The sequence below is a fragment of the Heterodontus francisci genome, chromosome 29 (genome assembly GCF_036365525.1).
Source record: "Heterodontus francisci isolate sHetFra1 chromosome 29, sHetFra1.hap1, whole genome shotgun sequence".
In the NCBI taxonomy this organism is placed as follows: domain Eukaryota; kingdom Metazoa; phylum Chordata; class Chondrichthyes; order Heterodontiformes; family Heterodontidae; genus Heterodontus; species Heterodontus francisci.
Genome location: NC_090399.1, coordinates 72,576,500 through 72,591,003, shown reverse-complemented (window position 1 = coordinate 72,591,003; position 14,504 = coordinate 72,576,500).

Genomic DNA, 14,504 nt, shown 5'->3' with positions numbered 1-14,504 from the left:
CTGATCTATTACCTTCATTCCACCTTCACTCACTATCTCCATATCACTCAATCTCCCATTGTCTAAAAATACATTGATCTCTGTCTGATCTATTACCTTCATTCCACCTTCACTCACGATCTCAATATCCCTCAATCTCCCATTGTATAAAAATACATTGATCTCTGTCTGATCTATTACCTTCATTCCACCTTCACTCACTATCTCAATATCCCTCAATCTCCCATTGTCTAAAAATACATAGATCTCTGTCTGATCTATTACCTTCATTCCACCTTCACTCATTATCTCCATATCCCTCAATCTCCCATTGTCTAAAAATACATTGATCTCTGTCTGATCTATTACTTTCATTCCACCTTCACTCACTATCTCCATATCCCTCAATCTCCCATTGTCAAAAAATACATTGATCTCTGTCTGATCTATTACCTTCATTCCACCTTCACTCACTATCTCCATATCACTCAATCTCCCATTGTCTAAAAATACATTGATCTCTGTCTGATCTATTACCTTCATTCCACCTTCACTCACGATCTCAATATCCCTCAATCTCCCATTGTATAAAAATACATTGATCTCTGTCTGATCTATTACCTTCATTCCACCTTCACTCACGATCTCAATATCCCTCAATCTCCCATTGTCTAAAAATCCATTGATCTCTGTCTGATCTATTACCTTCATTCCACCTTCACTCACTATCTCCATATCCCTCAATCTCCCATTGTCTAAAAATACATTGATCTCTGTCTGATCTATTATCTTCATTCCACCTTCACTCACTATCTCCATATCCCTCAATCTCCCATTGTCTAAAAATACATTGATCTCTGTCTGATCTATTATCTTCATTCCACCTTCACTCACTATCTCCATATCCCTCAATCTCCCATTGTCTAAAAATACATTGATCTCTGTCTGATCTATTATCTTCATTCCACCTTCACTCACTATCTCCAAACCCCTCAATCTCCCATTGTCTAAAAATACATTGATCTCTGTCTGATCTATTACCTTCATTCCACCTTCACTCACTATCTCCATATCCCTCAATCTCCCATTGTCTAAAAATACATTGATCTCTATCTGATCTATTACCTTCATTTCACCTTCACTCACTATCTCCATATCCCTCAATCTCCCATTGTATAAAAATACATTGATCTCTGTCTGATCTATTACCTTCATTCCACCTTCACTCACTATCTCCATATCCCTCAATCTCCCATTGTCTAAAAATACATTGATCTCTGTCTGATCTATTATCTTCATTCCACCTTCACTCACTATCTCCATATCCCTCAATCTCCCATTGTCTAAAAATACATTGATCTCTGTCTGATCTATTACCTTCATTCCACCTTCACTCACTATCTCCATATCCCTCAATCTCCCATTGTATAAAAATACATTGATCTCTGTCTGATCTATTACCTTCATTCCACCTTCACTCACTATCTCCATATCCCTCAATCTCCCATTGTCTAAAAATACATTGATCTCTGTCTGATCTATTACCTTCATTCCACCTTCACTCCGTATCTCCATGTCCCTCAATCTCACATTGTCTTAAAATACATTGATCTCTGTCTGATCTATTACCTTCATTCCACCTTCACTCACTATCTCCATATCCCTCCATCTCCCATTGTCTAAAAATACATTGATCTCTGTCTGATCTATTACCTTCATTCCACCTTCACTCCGTATCTCCATGTCCCTCAATCTCACATTGTCTTAAAATACATTGATCTCTGTCTGATCTATTACCTTCATTCCACCTTCACTCACTATCTCCATATCCCTCAATATCCCATTGTCTAAAAATACATTGATCTCTGTCTGATCTATTACCTTCATTCCACCTTCACTCATTATCTCCATATCCCTCAATCTCCCATTGTCTAAAAATACATTGATCTCTGTCTGATCTATTACCTTCATTCCACCTTCACTCACTATCTCCATATCCCTCAATCTCCCATTGTCTAAAAAAACATTGATCTCTGTCTGATCTATTACTTTCATTCCACCTTCACTCACTATCTCCATATCCCTCAATCTCCTATTGTCTAAAAATACATTGATCTCTGTCTGATCTATTACCTTCATTCCACCTTCACTCACTATCTCCATATCCCTCAATCTCCCATTGTCTAAAAATACATTGATCTCTGTCTGATCTATTACCTTCATTCCACCTTCACTCACTATCTCCATATCCCTCAATCTCCCATTGTCTAAAAATACATTGATCTCTGTCTGATCTATTACCTTCATTCCACCTTCACTCACTATCTCCATATCCCTCAATCTCCCATTGTCTAAAAATACATTGATCTCTGTCTGATCTATTACCTTCATTCCACCTTCACTCACTATCTCCATATCCCTCAATCTCCCATTGTCTAAAAATACATTGATCTCTGTCTGATCTATTACCTTCATTCCACCTTCACTCACTGTCTCCATATCCCTTAATCTCCCAGTGTATAAAAATACATTGATCTCTGTCTGATCTATTACCTTCATTCCACCTTCACTCACTATCTCCATATCCCTCAATCTCCCATTGTCTAAAAATACATTGATCTCTGTCTGATCTATTACCTTCATTCCACCTTCACTCACTATCTCCATATCCCTCAATCTCCCATTGTCTAAAAATACATTGATCTCTGTCTGATCTATTACCTTCATTCCACCTTCACTCACTATCTCCATATCCCTCAATCTCCCATTGTCTAAAAATACATTGATCTCTGTCTGATCTATTACCTTCATTCCACCTTCACTCACTATCTCCATATCCCTCAATCTCCCATTGTCTAAAAATACATTGATCTCTGTCTGATCTATTACCTTCATTCCACATTCACTCACTATCTCCATATCCCTCAATCTCCCATTGTATAAAAATACATTGATCTCTGTCTGATCTATTACATTCATTCCACCTTCACTCATTATCTCCATATCCCTCAATCTCCCATTGTCTAAAAATACATTGATCTCTGTCTGATCTATTACTTTCATTCCACCTTCACTCACTATCTCCATATCCCTCAATCTCCCATTGTCTAAAAATACATTGATCTCTGTCTGATCTATTACCTTCATTCCACCTTCACTCACTATCTCCATATCCCTCAATCTCCCATTGTCTAAAAATCCATTGATCTCTGTCTGATCTATTACCTTCATTCCACCTTCACTCACTATCTCCATATCCCTCAATCTCCCATTGTCTAAAAATACATTGATCTCTGTCTGATCTATTATCTTCATTCCACCTTCACTCACTATCTCCATATCCCTCAATCTCCCATTGTATAAAAATACATTGATCTCTGTCTGATCTATTATCTTCATTCCACCTTCACTCACTATCTCCATATCCCTCAATCTCCCATTGTCTAAAAATACATTGATCTCTGTCTGATCTATTACCTTCATTCCACCTTCACTCACTGTCTCCATATCCCTTAATCTCCCAGTGTATAAAAATACATTGATCTCAGTCTGATCTATTACCTTCATTCCACCTTCACTCACTATCTCCATATCCCTCAATCTCCCATTGTCTAAAAATACATTGATCTCTGTCTGATCTATTACCTTCATTCCACCTTCACTCACTATCTCCATATCCCTCAATCTCCCATTGTCTAAAAATACATTGATCTCTGTCTGATCTATTACCTTCATTCCACCTTCACTCACTATCTCCATATCCCTCAATCTCCCATTGTCTAAAAATACATTGATCTCTGTCTGATCTATTACCTTCATTCCACCTTCACTCACTATCTCCATATCCCTCACTCTCCCATTGTCTAAAAATACATTGATCTCTGTCTGATCTATTACCTTCATTCCACCTTCACTCACTATCTCCATATCCCTCACTCTCCCATTGTCTAAAAATACATTGATCTCTGTCTGATCTATTACCTTCATTCCACCTTCACTCACTATCTCCATATCCCTCAATCTCCCATTGTATAAAAATACATTGATCTCTGTCTGATCTATTACATTCATTCCACCTTCACTCATTATCTCCATATCCCTCAATCTCCCATTGTCTAAAAATACATTGATCTCTGTCTGATCTATCACTTTCATTCCACCTTCACTCACTATCTCCATATCCCTCAATCTCCCATTGTCTAAAAATACATTGATCTCTGTCTGATCTATTACCTTCATTCCACCTTCACTCACTATCTCCATATCCCTCAATCTCCCATTGTCTAAAAATCCATTGATCTCTGTCTGATCTATTACCTTCATTCCACCTTCACTCACTATCTCCATATCCCTCAATCTCCCATTGTCTAAAAATACATTGATCTCTGTCTGATCTATTATCTTCATTCCACCTTCACTCACTATCTCCATATCCCTCAATCTCCCATTGTATAAAAATACATTGATCTCTGTCTGATCTATTATCTTCATTCCACCTTCACTCACTATCTCCATATCCCTCAATCTCCCATTGTCTAAAAATACATTGATCTCTGTCTGATCTATTACCTTCATTCCACCTTCACTCACTATCTCCATATCCCTCAATCTCCCATTGTCTAAAAATACATTGATCTCTGTCTGATCTATTATCTTCATTCCACCTTCACTCACTATCTCCATATCCCTCAATCTCCCATTGTCTAAAAATACATTGATCTCTGTCTGATCTATTATCTTATTTCCACCTTCACTCACTATCTCCATATCCCTCAATCTCCCATTGTCTAAAAATACATTGATCTCTGTCTGATCTATTACCTTCATTCCACCTTCACTCACTATCTCCATATCCCTCAATCTCCCATTGTCTAAAAATACATTGATCTCTGTCTGATCTATTACCTTCATTCCACCTTCACTCACTATCTCCATATCCCTCAATCTCCCATTGTCTAAAAATACATTGATCTCTGTCTGATCTATTATCTTCATTCCACCTTCACTCACTATCTCCATATCCCTCAATCTCCCATTGTCTAAAAATCCATTGATCTCTGTCTGATCTATTATCTTCATTCCACCTTCACTCACTATCTCCATATCCCTCAATCTCCCATTGTCTAAAAATCCATTGATCTCTGTCTGATCTATTACCTTCCTTCCACCTTCACTCCTTATCTCCATGTCCCTCAATCTCACATTGTCGAACAATCCATTGATCTCTGTCTGATCTATTACCTTCATTCCACCTTCACTCACTATCTCCATATCCCTCAATCTCCCATTGTCTAAAAATCCATTGATCTCTGTCTGATCTATTACATTCATTCCACCTTCACTCACTATCTCCATATCCCTCAATCTCCCATTGTCTAAAAATCCATTGATCTCTGTCTGATCTATTACCTTCATTCCACCTTCACTCACTATCTCCATATCCCTCAATCTCCCATTGTCTATAAATACATTGATCTCTGTCTGATCTATTACCTTCATTCCACCTTCACTCACTATCTCCATATCCCTCAATCTCCCATTGTCTGAAAATACATTGATCTCTGTCTGATCTATTACATTCATTCCACCTTCACTCACTATCTCCATATCCCTCAATCTCCCATTGTCGAACAATCCATTGATCTCTGTCTGATCTATTATCTTCATTCCACCTTCACTCACTATCTCAATATCCCTCAATCTCCCATTGACTAAAAATCCATTGATCTCTGTCTGATCTCTTACCTTCCTTCCACCTTCACTCCTTATCTCCATGTCCCTCAATCTCCCATTGTCTAAAAATACATTGATCTCTGTCTGATCTATTATCTTCATTCCACCTTCACTCACTATCTCAATATCCCTCAATCTCCCATTGACTAAAAATCCATTGATCTCTGTCTGATCTCTTACCTTCCTTCCACCTTCACTCCGTATCTCCATATCCCCCAATCTCCCATTGTCTAAAAATACATTGATCTCTGTCTGATCGATTATCTTCATTCCACCTTCACTCACTATCTCCATATCCCTCAATCTCCCATTGTCTAAAAATACATTGATCTCTGTCTGATCTATTACATTCATTCCACCTTCACTCAGTATCTCCATATCCCTCAATCTCCCATTGTCTAAAAATACATTGATCTCTGTCTGATCTATTACCTTCATTCCACCTTCACTCACTATCTCAATATCCCTCAATCTCCCATTGTCTAAAAATACATTGATCTCTGTCTGATCTATTACATTCATTCCACCTTCACTCACTATCTCCATATCCCTCAATCTCCCATTGTATAAAAATACATTGATCTCTGTCTGATCTATTATCTTCATTCCACCTTCACTCACTATCTCCATATCCCTCAATCTCCCATTGTCTAAAAATACATTGATCTCTGTCTGATCTATTACATTCATTCCACCTTCACTCACTATCTCCATATCCCTCAATCTCCCATTGTCTAAAAATACATTGATCTCTGTCTGATCTATTACCTTCATTCCACCTTCACTCACTATCTCCATATCCCTCAATCTCCCATTGTATAAAAATACATTGATCTCTGTCTGATCTATTACATTCATTCCACCTTCACTCATTATCTCCATATCCCTCAATCTCCCATTGTCTAAAAATACATTGATCTCTGTCTGATCTATTACTTTCATTCCACCTTCACTCACTATCTCCATATCCCTCAATCTCCCATTGTCTAAAAATACATTGATCTCTGTCTGATCTATTACCTTCATTCCACCTTCACTCACTATCTCCATATCCCTCAATCTCCCATTGTCTAAAAATCCATTGATCTCTGTCTGATCTATTACCTTCATTCCACCTTCACTCACTATCTCCATATCCCTCAATCTCCCATTGTCTAAAAATACATTGATCTCTGTCTGATCTATTATCTTCATTCCACCTTCACTCACTATCTCCATATCCCTCAATCTCCCATTGTATAAAAATACATTGATCTCTGTCTGATCTATTATCTTCATTCCACCTTCACTCACTATCTCCATATCCCTCAATCTCCCATTGTCTAAAAATACATTGATCTCTGTCTGATCTATTACCTTCATTCCACCTTCACTCACTATCTCCATATCCCTCAATCTCCCATTGTCTAAAAATACATTGATCTCTGTCTGATCTATTATCTTCATTCCACCTTCACTCACTATCTCCATATCCCTCAATCTCCCATTGTCTAAAAATACATTGATCTCTGTCTGATCTATTATCTTATTTCCACCTTCACTCACTATCTCCATATCCCTCAATCTCCCATTGTCTAAAAATACATTGATCTCTGTCTGATCTATTACCTTCATTCCACCTTCACTCACTATCTCCATATCCCTCAATCTCCCATTGTCTAAAAATACATTGATCTCTGTCTGATCTATTACCTTCATTCCACCTTCACTCACTATCTCCATATCCCTCAATCTCCCATTGTCTAAAAATACATTGATCTCTGTCTGATCTATTATCTTCATTCCACCTTCACTCACTATCTCCATATCCCTCAATCTCCCATTGTCTAAAAATCCATTGATCTCTGTCTGATCTATTATCTTCATTCCACCTTCACTCACTATCTCCATATCCCTCAATCTCCCATTGTCTAAAAATCCATTGATCTCTGTCTGATCTATTACCTTCCTTCCACCTTCACTCCTTATCTCCATGTCCCTCAATCTCACATTGTCGAACAATCCATTGATCTCTGTCTGATCTATTACCTTCATTCCACCTTCACTCACTATCTCCATATCCCTCAATCTCCCATTGTCTAAAAATCCATTGATCTCTGTCTGATCTATTACATTCATTCCACCTTCACTCACTATCTCCATATCCCTCAATCTCCCATTGTCTAAAAATCCATTGATCTCTGTCTGATCTATTACCTTCATTCCACCTTCACTCACTATCTCCATATCCCTCAATCTCCCATTGTCTATAAATACATTGATCTCTGTCTGATCTATTACCTTCATTCCACCTTCACTCACTATCTCCATATCCCTCAATCTTCCATTGTCTGAAAATACATTGATCTCTGTCTGATCTATTACCTTCATTCCACCTTCACTCACTATCTCCATATCCCTCAATCTCCCATTGTCTATAAATACATTGATCTCTGTCTGATCTATTACCTTCATTCCACCTTCACTCACTATCTCCATATCCCTCAATCTCCCATTGTCTGAAAATACATTGATCTCTGTCTGATCTATTACCTTCATTCCACCTTCACTCACTATCTCCATATCCCTCAATCTCCCATTGTCTGAAAATACATTGATCTCTGTCTGATCTATTACATTCATTCCACCTTCACTCACTATCTCCATATCCCTCAATCTCCCATTGTCTGAAAATACATTGATCTCTGTCTGATCTATTACATTCATTCCACCTTCACTCACTATCTCCATATCCCTCAATCTCCCATTGTCGAACAATCCATTGATCTCTGTCTGATCTATTATCTTCATTCCACCTTCACTCACTATCTCAATATCCCTCAATCTCCCATTGACTAAAAATCCATTGATCTCTGTCTGATCTCTTACCTTCCTTCCACCTTCACTCCTTATCTCCATGTCCCTCAATCTCCCATTGTCTAAAAATACATTGATCTCTGTCTGATCTATTATCTTCATTCCACCTTCACTCACTATCTCAATATCCCTCAATCTCCCATTGACTAAAAATCCATTGATCTCTGTCTGATCTCTTACCTTCCTTCCACCTTCACTCCGTATCTCCATATCCCCCAATCTCCCATTGTCTAAAAATACATTGATCTCTGTCTGATCTATTACATTCATTCCACCTTCACTCACTATCTCCATATCCCTCAATCTCCCATTGTCTAAAAATACATTGATCTCTGTCTGATCTATTACATTCATTCCACCTTCACTCAGTATCTCCATATCCCTCAATCTCCCATTGTCTAAAAATACATTGATCTCTGTCTGATCTATTACCTTCATTCCACCTTCACTCACTATCTCAATATCCCTCAATCTCCCATTGTCTAAAAATACATTGATCTCTGTCTGATCTATTACATTCATTCCACCTTCACTCACTATCTCCATATCCCTCAATCTCCCATTGTATAAAAAGACATTGATCTCTGTCTGATCTATTATCTTCATTCCACCTTCACTCACTATCTCCATATCCCTCAATCTCCCATTGTCTAAAAATACATTGATCTCTGTCTGATCTATTACATTCATTCCACCTTCACTCACTATCTCCATATCCCTCAATCTCCCATTGTCTAAAAATACATTGATCTCTGTCTGATCTATTACCTTCATTCCACCTTCACTCACTATCTCAATATCCCTCAATCTCCCATTGTCTAAAAATACATTGATCTCTGTCTGATCTATTACATTCATTCCACCTTCACTCACTATCTCCATATCCCTCAATCTCCCATTGTATAAAAAGACATTGATCTCTGTCTGATCTATTATCTTCATTCCACCTTCACTCACTATCTCCATATCCCTCAATCTCCCATTGTCTAAAAATACATTGATCTCTGTCTGATCTATTACCTTTTTCCGCCTGTCTCTATGGAATAATATATTTTCTAATTATGTTTGTTTTGGGACAGTCTTGATACATCAAGAACCATGATTTTGAATATAGACATCCAGAGAGACTGATGGTGAGAGGGGGAGAGAGACAGGGGAATTGGGAGAGGAAACATACATAGAAAAAAGCTAGACATACAGAAAGAGAGAGACATTCTTGGAGTGAGCTGTTTACAGAGTGTGTGAAAGGGAGAATGAGCCTGAGAGAGTGTGAAAGACAGAGAGATTCTTAGCAAGAAAAGAATGAATGGGAAAGAGTGAATGATGTAGAGAAATAGAGGAGTGAGAGGGGAGATAGTGACAAAGAAGGCGAGAGAAAGATACTACAGACAAGAGAGGGGGAGAAAGGAAATAGAGGTGGAAAAGGGGTACAGAGACTGAGGCAATGAGAGGGACTGAGAGACAAAGAAGAGGCTGAGGCAGAAAGAGAGAGAGAGAATGAGGTGGGGAAATAGAATGAAATAATAGAGGCAGAGAGTGGAGAGGCCTTGCTCCAATGTTAGGGATAAGGCCTCTCCTGAACCCGCCCACAGAGGAATTAATTTCTCTTTCCTGATTCCCTTAATCACCATGCACACTTCAAAGAATCACACCTTAATCTTCGATAGTCAAGGGGATACGAGGCTAGTCAATATAACCTGTCCTCATCATTTATAACTTTTAGCCCCTGGTGTATCTGTGTTGCTCCTCCTGGTAATTTGATGGGTTGGATTTGTCCTGCTGTGTGTGTACAGGATATACCTGGGCAACTTTGCAGATTGCCAGGTAGATGCCAGTGTTGTAGTTGTACTGGAATAGCTTGGCTAGGGGAGTGGCTAGTTCTGGAGAACAATTTTCAGTACTACTACCGGAATGTTGTCAGGCCCTTAGCCCTTTCAGTATCCAGTGCCGTCAGCTGTTCCTTGGAATCACATGGAATGAATTGGATTGGCTGAAGAATGGCAAATAACCATAGAACCATAGAATAATTACAGCACAGAAGGTGGCCACTCAGCCCATCGTGTCCGTGCCAGCTGAAAAAATGTAGCCACCCAATCTAATCCTACCTTCCAGCACCTGGTCCATAACCTTGCAGGCTACAACACTTCAGGAACAGGTCCAGGTACCTTTTAAATGAATTGAGGGTTTCTGCCTCCACCACCATACCTGGCAGTGAATTCCAGATGCCCACCATCCTCTGGGTGAAAAGGTTTTTCCTCATGTCCCCTCTAATCCTTCTACCAATCATTTACATCTGTGCCCCCTGGTAACTGACCTCTCCGCTCGGGGAAACAGGTCCTTCCTGTCTACTCTATCTAGGCGACTCAGAATTTTGTACACCTCAATTAAGTCTCCCCTCAGCCTCCTCTGCCTGAGGAAAACAACCTTAGCCTATCCAATATTTCCTCAAAGCAGCAGCTTTCGAGCCTGGGTAACATTCTTGTAAATCTCCTCTGTGCTCCCTCCAGAGCAATTATGTCCTTCCTGTAATGTGGTAACCAGAACTGTACACAATACTCCAGCTGTGGCTTAACCAGTGTTTTATTCAGTTCCAGCATCACATCCCTGCTCTTGTATTCTAAACCTCAGCCAATAAAGGAAAGCATTCCATATGCCTTCTTCACCACTCTATCTACCTGTCCTGCCACCTTCAGGGACCTATGGACATACACTCCAAGGTCTCTCACTTCTTCAACCCCTCTCAATATCCTCCTGTTTATTGTGTATTCTCTGGCTTTATTTTCCCTCCCCAAATACAAAGAGCAAGAACAAAGAAAAAAGAACCGTACAGCACATGAACAGGCCATTCGGTCCTCCAAGCCTGTGCCGATCTTGACGCCTGCCTAAACTAAAACCTTCTGCACTTCCAGGGTCCGTATCCCTCTATTCCCATCCTATTCATGTATTTGTCAAGATGCCTCTTAAACGTCGCTATCGTATCTGCTTCCACCACCTCCCCCAGCAGCAGGTTCCAGGTACTCACCACCCTCTGTGTAAAAAACTTGCCTCGAACATCCCCTCTAAACATTGCCCCTCTCACCATGAACCTATGTCCCTTAGTAACTGACTCTTCCACCCTGGGAAAAAGCTTCCGACTATCCACTCTGTCCATGCCGCTTGTAAGTTTGTAAACCTCTATTATGTCGCCCCTCCACCTCCATCGTTGCAGTGAAAACAATCCGAGTCTATCCAACCTCTCCTTATAGCTAATGCCCTCCAGACCAGGCAACATCCTGGTAACCTCTTCTGTACCCTCTCCAAAGCCTCCACGTCCTTCTGGTAGTGTGACGACCAGAATTGCATGCAATATTCTAAGTGTGGCCTAACTAAAGTTCTGTGCAGCTGCAGCATGACTTGCCTATTTTTATAGTCTATGCCCCGACCGATGAAGGCAAGCATGCCGTATGCCTTCTTGACTACCTTATCCATCTGCGTTGACACTTTCAGTGACCTGTGGACCTGTACGCCCAAATCTCTCTGCCTGCCAATACTCCTAAGGGTTCTGCAATTTACTGTATACTCCCATCTGCATTAGACCTTCCAAAATGCATTACCTCACATTTGTCCGGATTCAACTCCATCTGCCATTTCTCTGCCCAAGTCTCCAACCGATCCAGATCCTGCTGTATCCTCTGACAATCCTCATCACTGTCCGCAACTCCACCAACCTTTGTGTCGTCCGCAAACGTACTGATCAGACCAGCTACATTTTCCTCCAAATCATTTATATATGCTACAAACAGCAAAGGTCCCAGCACTGATCCCTGCGGAACACCACTAGTCACATCCCTCCATTCAGAAAAGCACCCTTCCACTGCTACCCTCTGTCTTCTATGACCGAGCCAGTTCTGTATCCATCTTGCCAGCTCCCATCTGATCTCTTGTGACTTCACCTTTTGCACCAGTCTGCCATGAGGGACCTTGTCAAAGCCTTTACTGAAGTCCATATAGATAACATCCACTGCCCTTCCTTCGTCAATCATCTTTGTCACTTCTTCAGAAAACACAATCAAATTAGTGAGACACGACCTCTTCTTCACAAAACCATGCTGCCTCTCGCTAATAAGTCCATTTGTTTCCAAATGGGAGTAAATCTGTCCTGAAGAATCCTCTCTAATAATTTCCCTGCCACTGACGTAAGGTTCACCAGCCTATAATTTCCTGGATTATCTTTGCTACCCTTCTTAAACAACGGAACAACATTGGCTATTCTCCAGTCCTCTGGAACCTCACCTGTAGCCAATGAGGATGCAAAGATTTCTGTCAAGCCCCAGTAATTTCTTCCTTTGCCTCCCTCAGTATTCTAATGTAGATTCCATCAGGCCCTGGGGACTTATCTACCTTAATGCTTTTCAAGACACCCAACACCTCCTCCTTTTTGATAATGAGATGACTGAGACTATCTACACTCTCTTCCCAAGGCTCATCATCGACCAAGTCCTTCTCCTTGGTGAATACTGATGCAAAGTACTCATTTAGTACCTCGCCCATTTCCTCTGGCTCCACACATAGAGTCCCTTCTCTGTCCTTGAGTGGGACAACCCTTTCTCTGGTTACCCTCTTGCTCTTTATATACGTATAACAAGCCTTGGGATTTTCCTTAATCCTGTTTGCCAATGACTTCTCATAACCCCTTTTAGCCATCCTGACTCCTTGCTTAAGTTCCTTCCTACTGTCTTTATATTCCTCAAGGGACTCGTCTGTTCCTAGCCTTCCAGCCCTTATGAATCCTTCCTTTTTCTTTTTGACGAGGCTCACAATATCCCGCGATATCCAAGGTTCCCGAAACTTGCCAAACTTATCCTTCTTCCTCACAGGAACATGCTGGTGCTGGATTCTAATCAACTGACATTTGAAAGACTCCCACATGTCAGATGTTGATTTACCCTCAATTCAATCTGGATTGAATTCCATTTACCACATTCACACCCACTCAACCAAACCATTGATATCATTCTGGAGTCTATGGATATCCTCTTCAATTTTAACTACATGGCCAATTTTTGTGTCACCAGCAAATTTCCCAATCAGGCCTCCCACATTTCAGTCCAAGTCATTAATATATATCACAAACAGCAAGGGGCCCAACACTGAGCCCTGTGAAACGCCACTGGAAACAGCTTTTCATTCTCAAAAAAACATTCATCGACTTGTTTTCTGTCCCTGCCACATTCTTTGTATCCCATGGCTTTCATTTTATTGACCAGTCTGCCATGTGGGACCTTATCAAATGCCTTACTAAAATCCACAGAGACCACATCCACCTCAATACCCTCATCAATTCTCCTCGACATTTCCTCAAAGAACTCAATCAAGTTAGCAAGACTCAATTCTCCCATAACAAATCCATGCTGACTATACCTGCTTAATCCGTGCCTTTCTAAGTGGCCGTTTATGTTGTCCCTCAGAATTGATTCCAATAATTTACCCACTACCGAGATCAGACTGGCCACTCTATAATGATTTGGCCGATCCCTCGCACCCTTTTTAAACAATGGTACAACATTCACAGGCCTCCAATCGTCTGGTACCTCGCCTGTATTTAGTGAGGATCAGTGATGCTGGGGGACCTCAGGAGGGGGATGAGATGAATCATCCACTCGGCACTTCTGGCTGAAGATTGTTGCAAATTCTTCAGCTTTGTCTTTCGCACTGAAGTGCTGGGCTCCCCCATCATTGAGGATGGGGATATTTTTGGAGCCACCAACTCCAGTTAGTTGTTTAATTGTCCACCACCATTCACGACTGGATGCGGCTGGACTGCAGAGCTTACAACTTATCTGTTAGTTGTGGCATCACTTATCCCTGTCTATTACATGCTGCTTATGCTGTTTGGCATGCAAGTAGTCCTGTGTTGTCGTGTCACCAGGTTGACACCTCATTATTACGTATGCCTG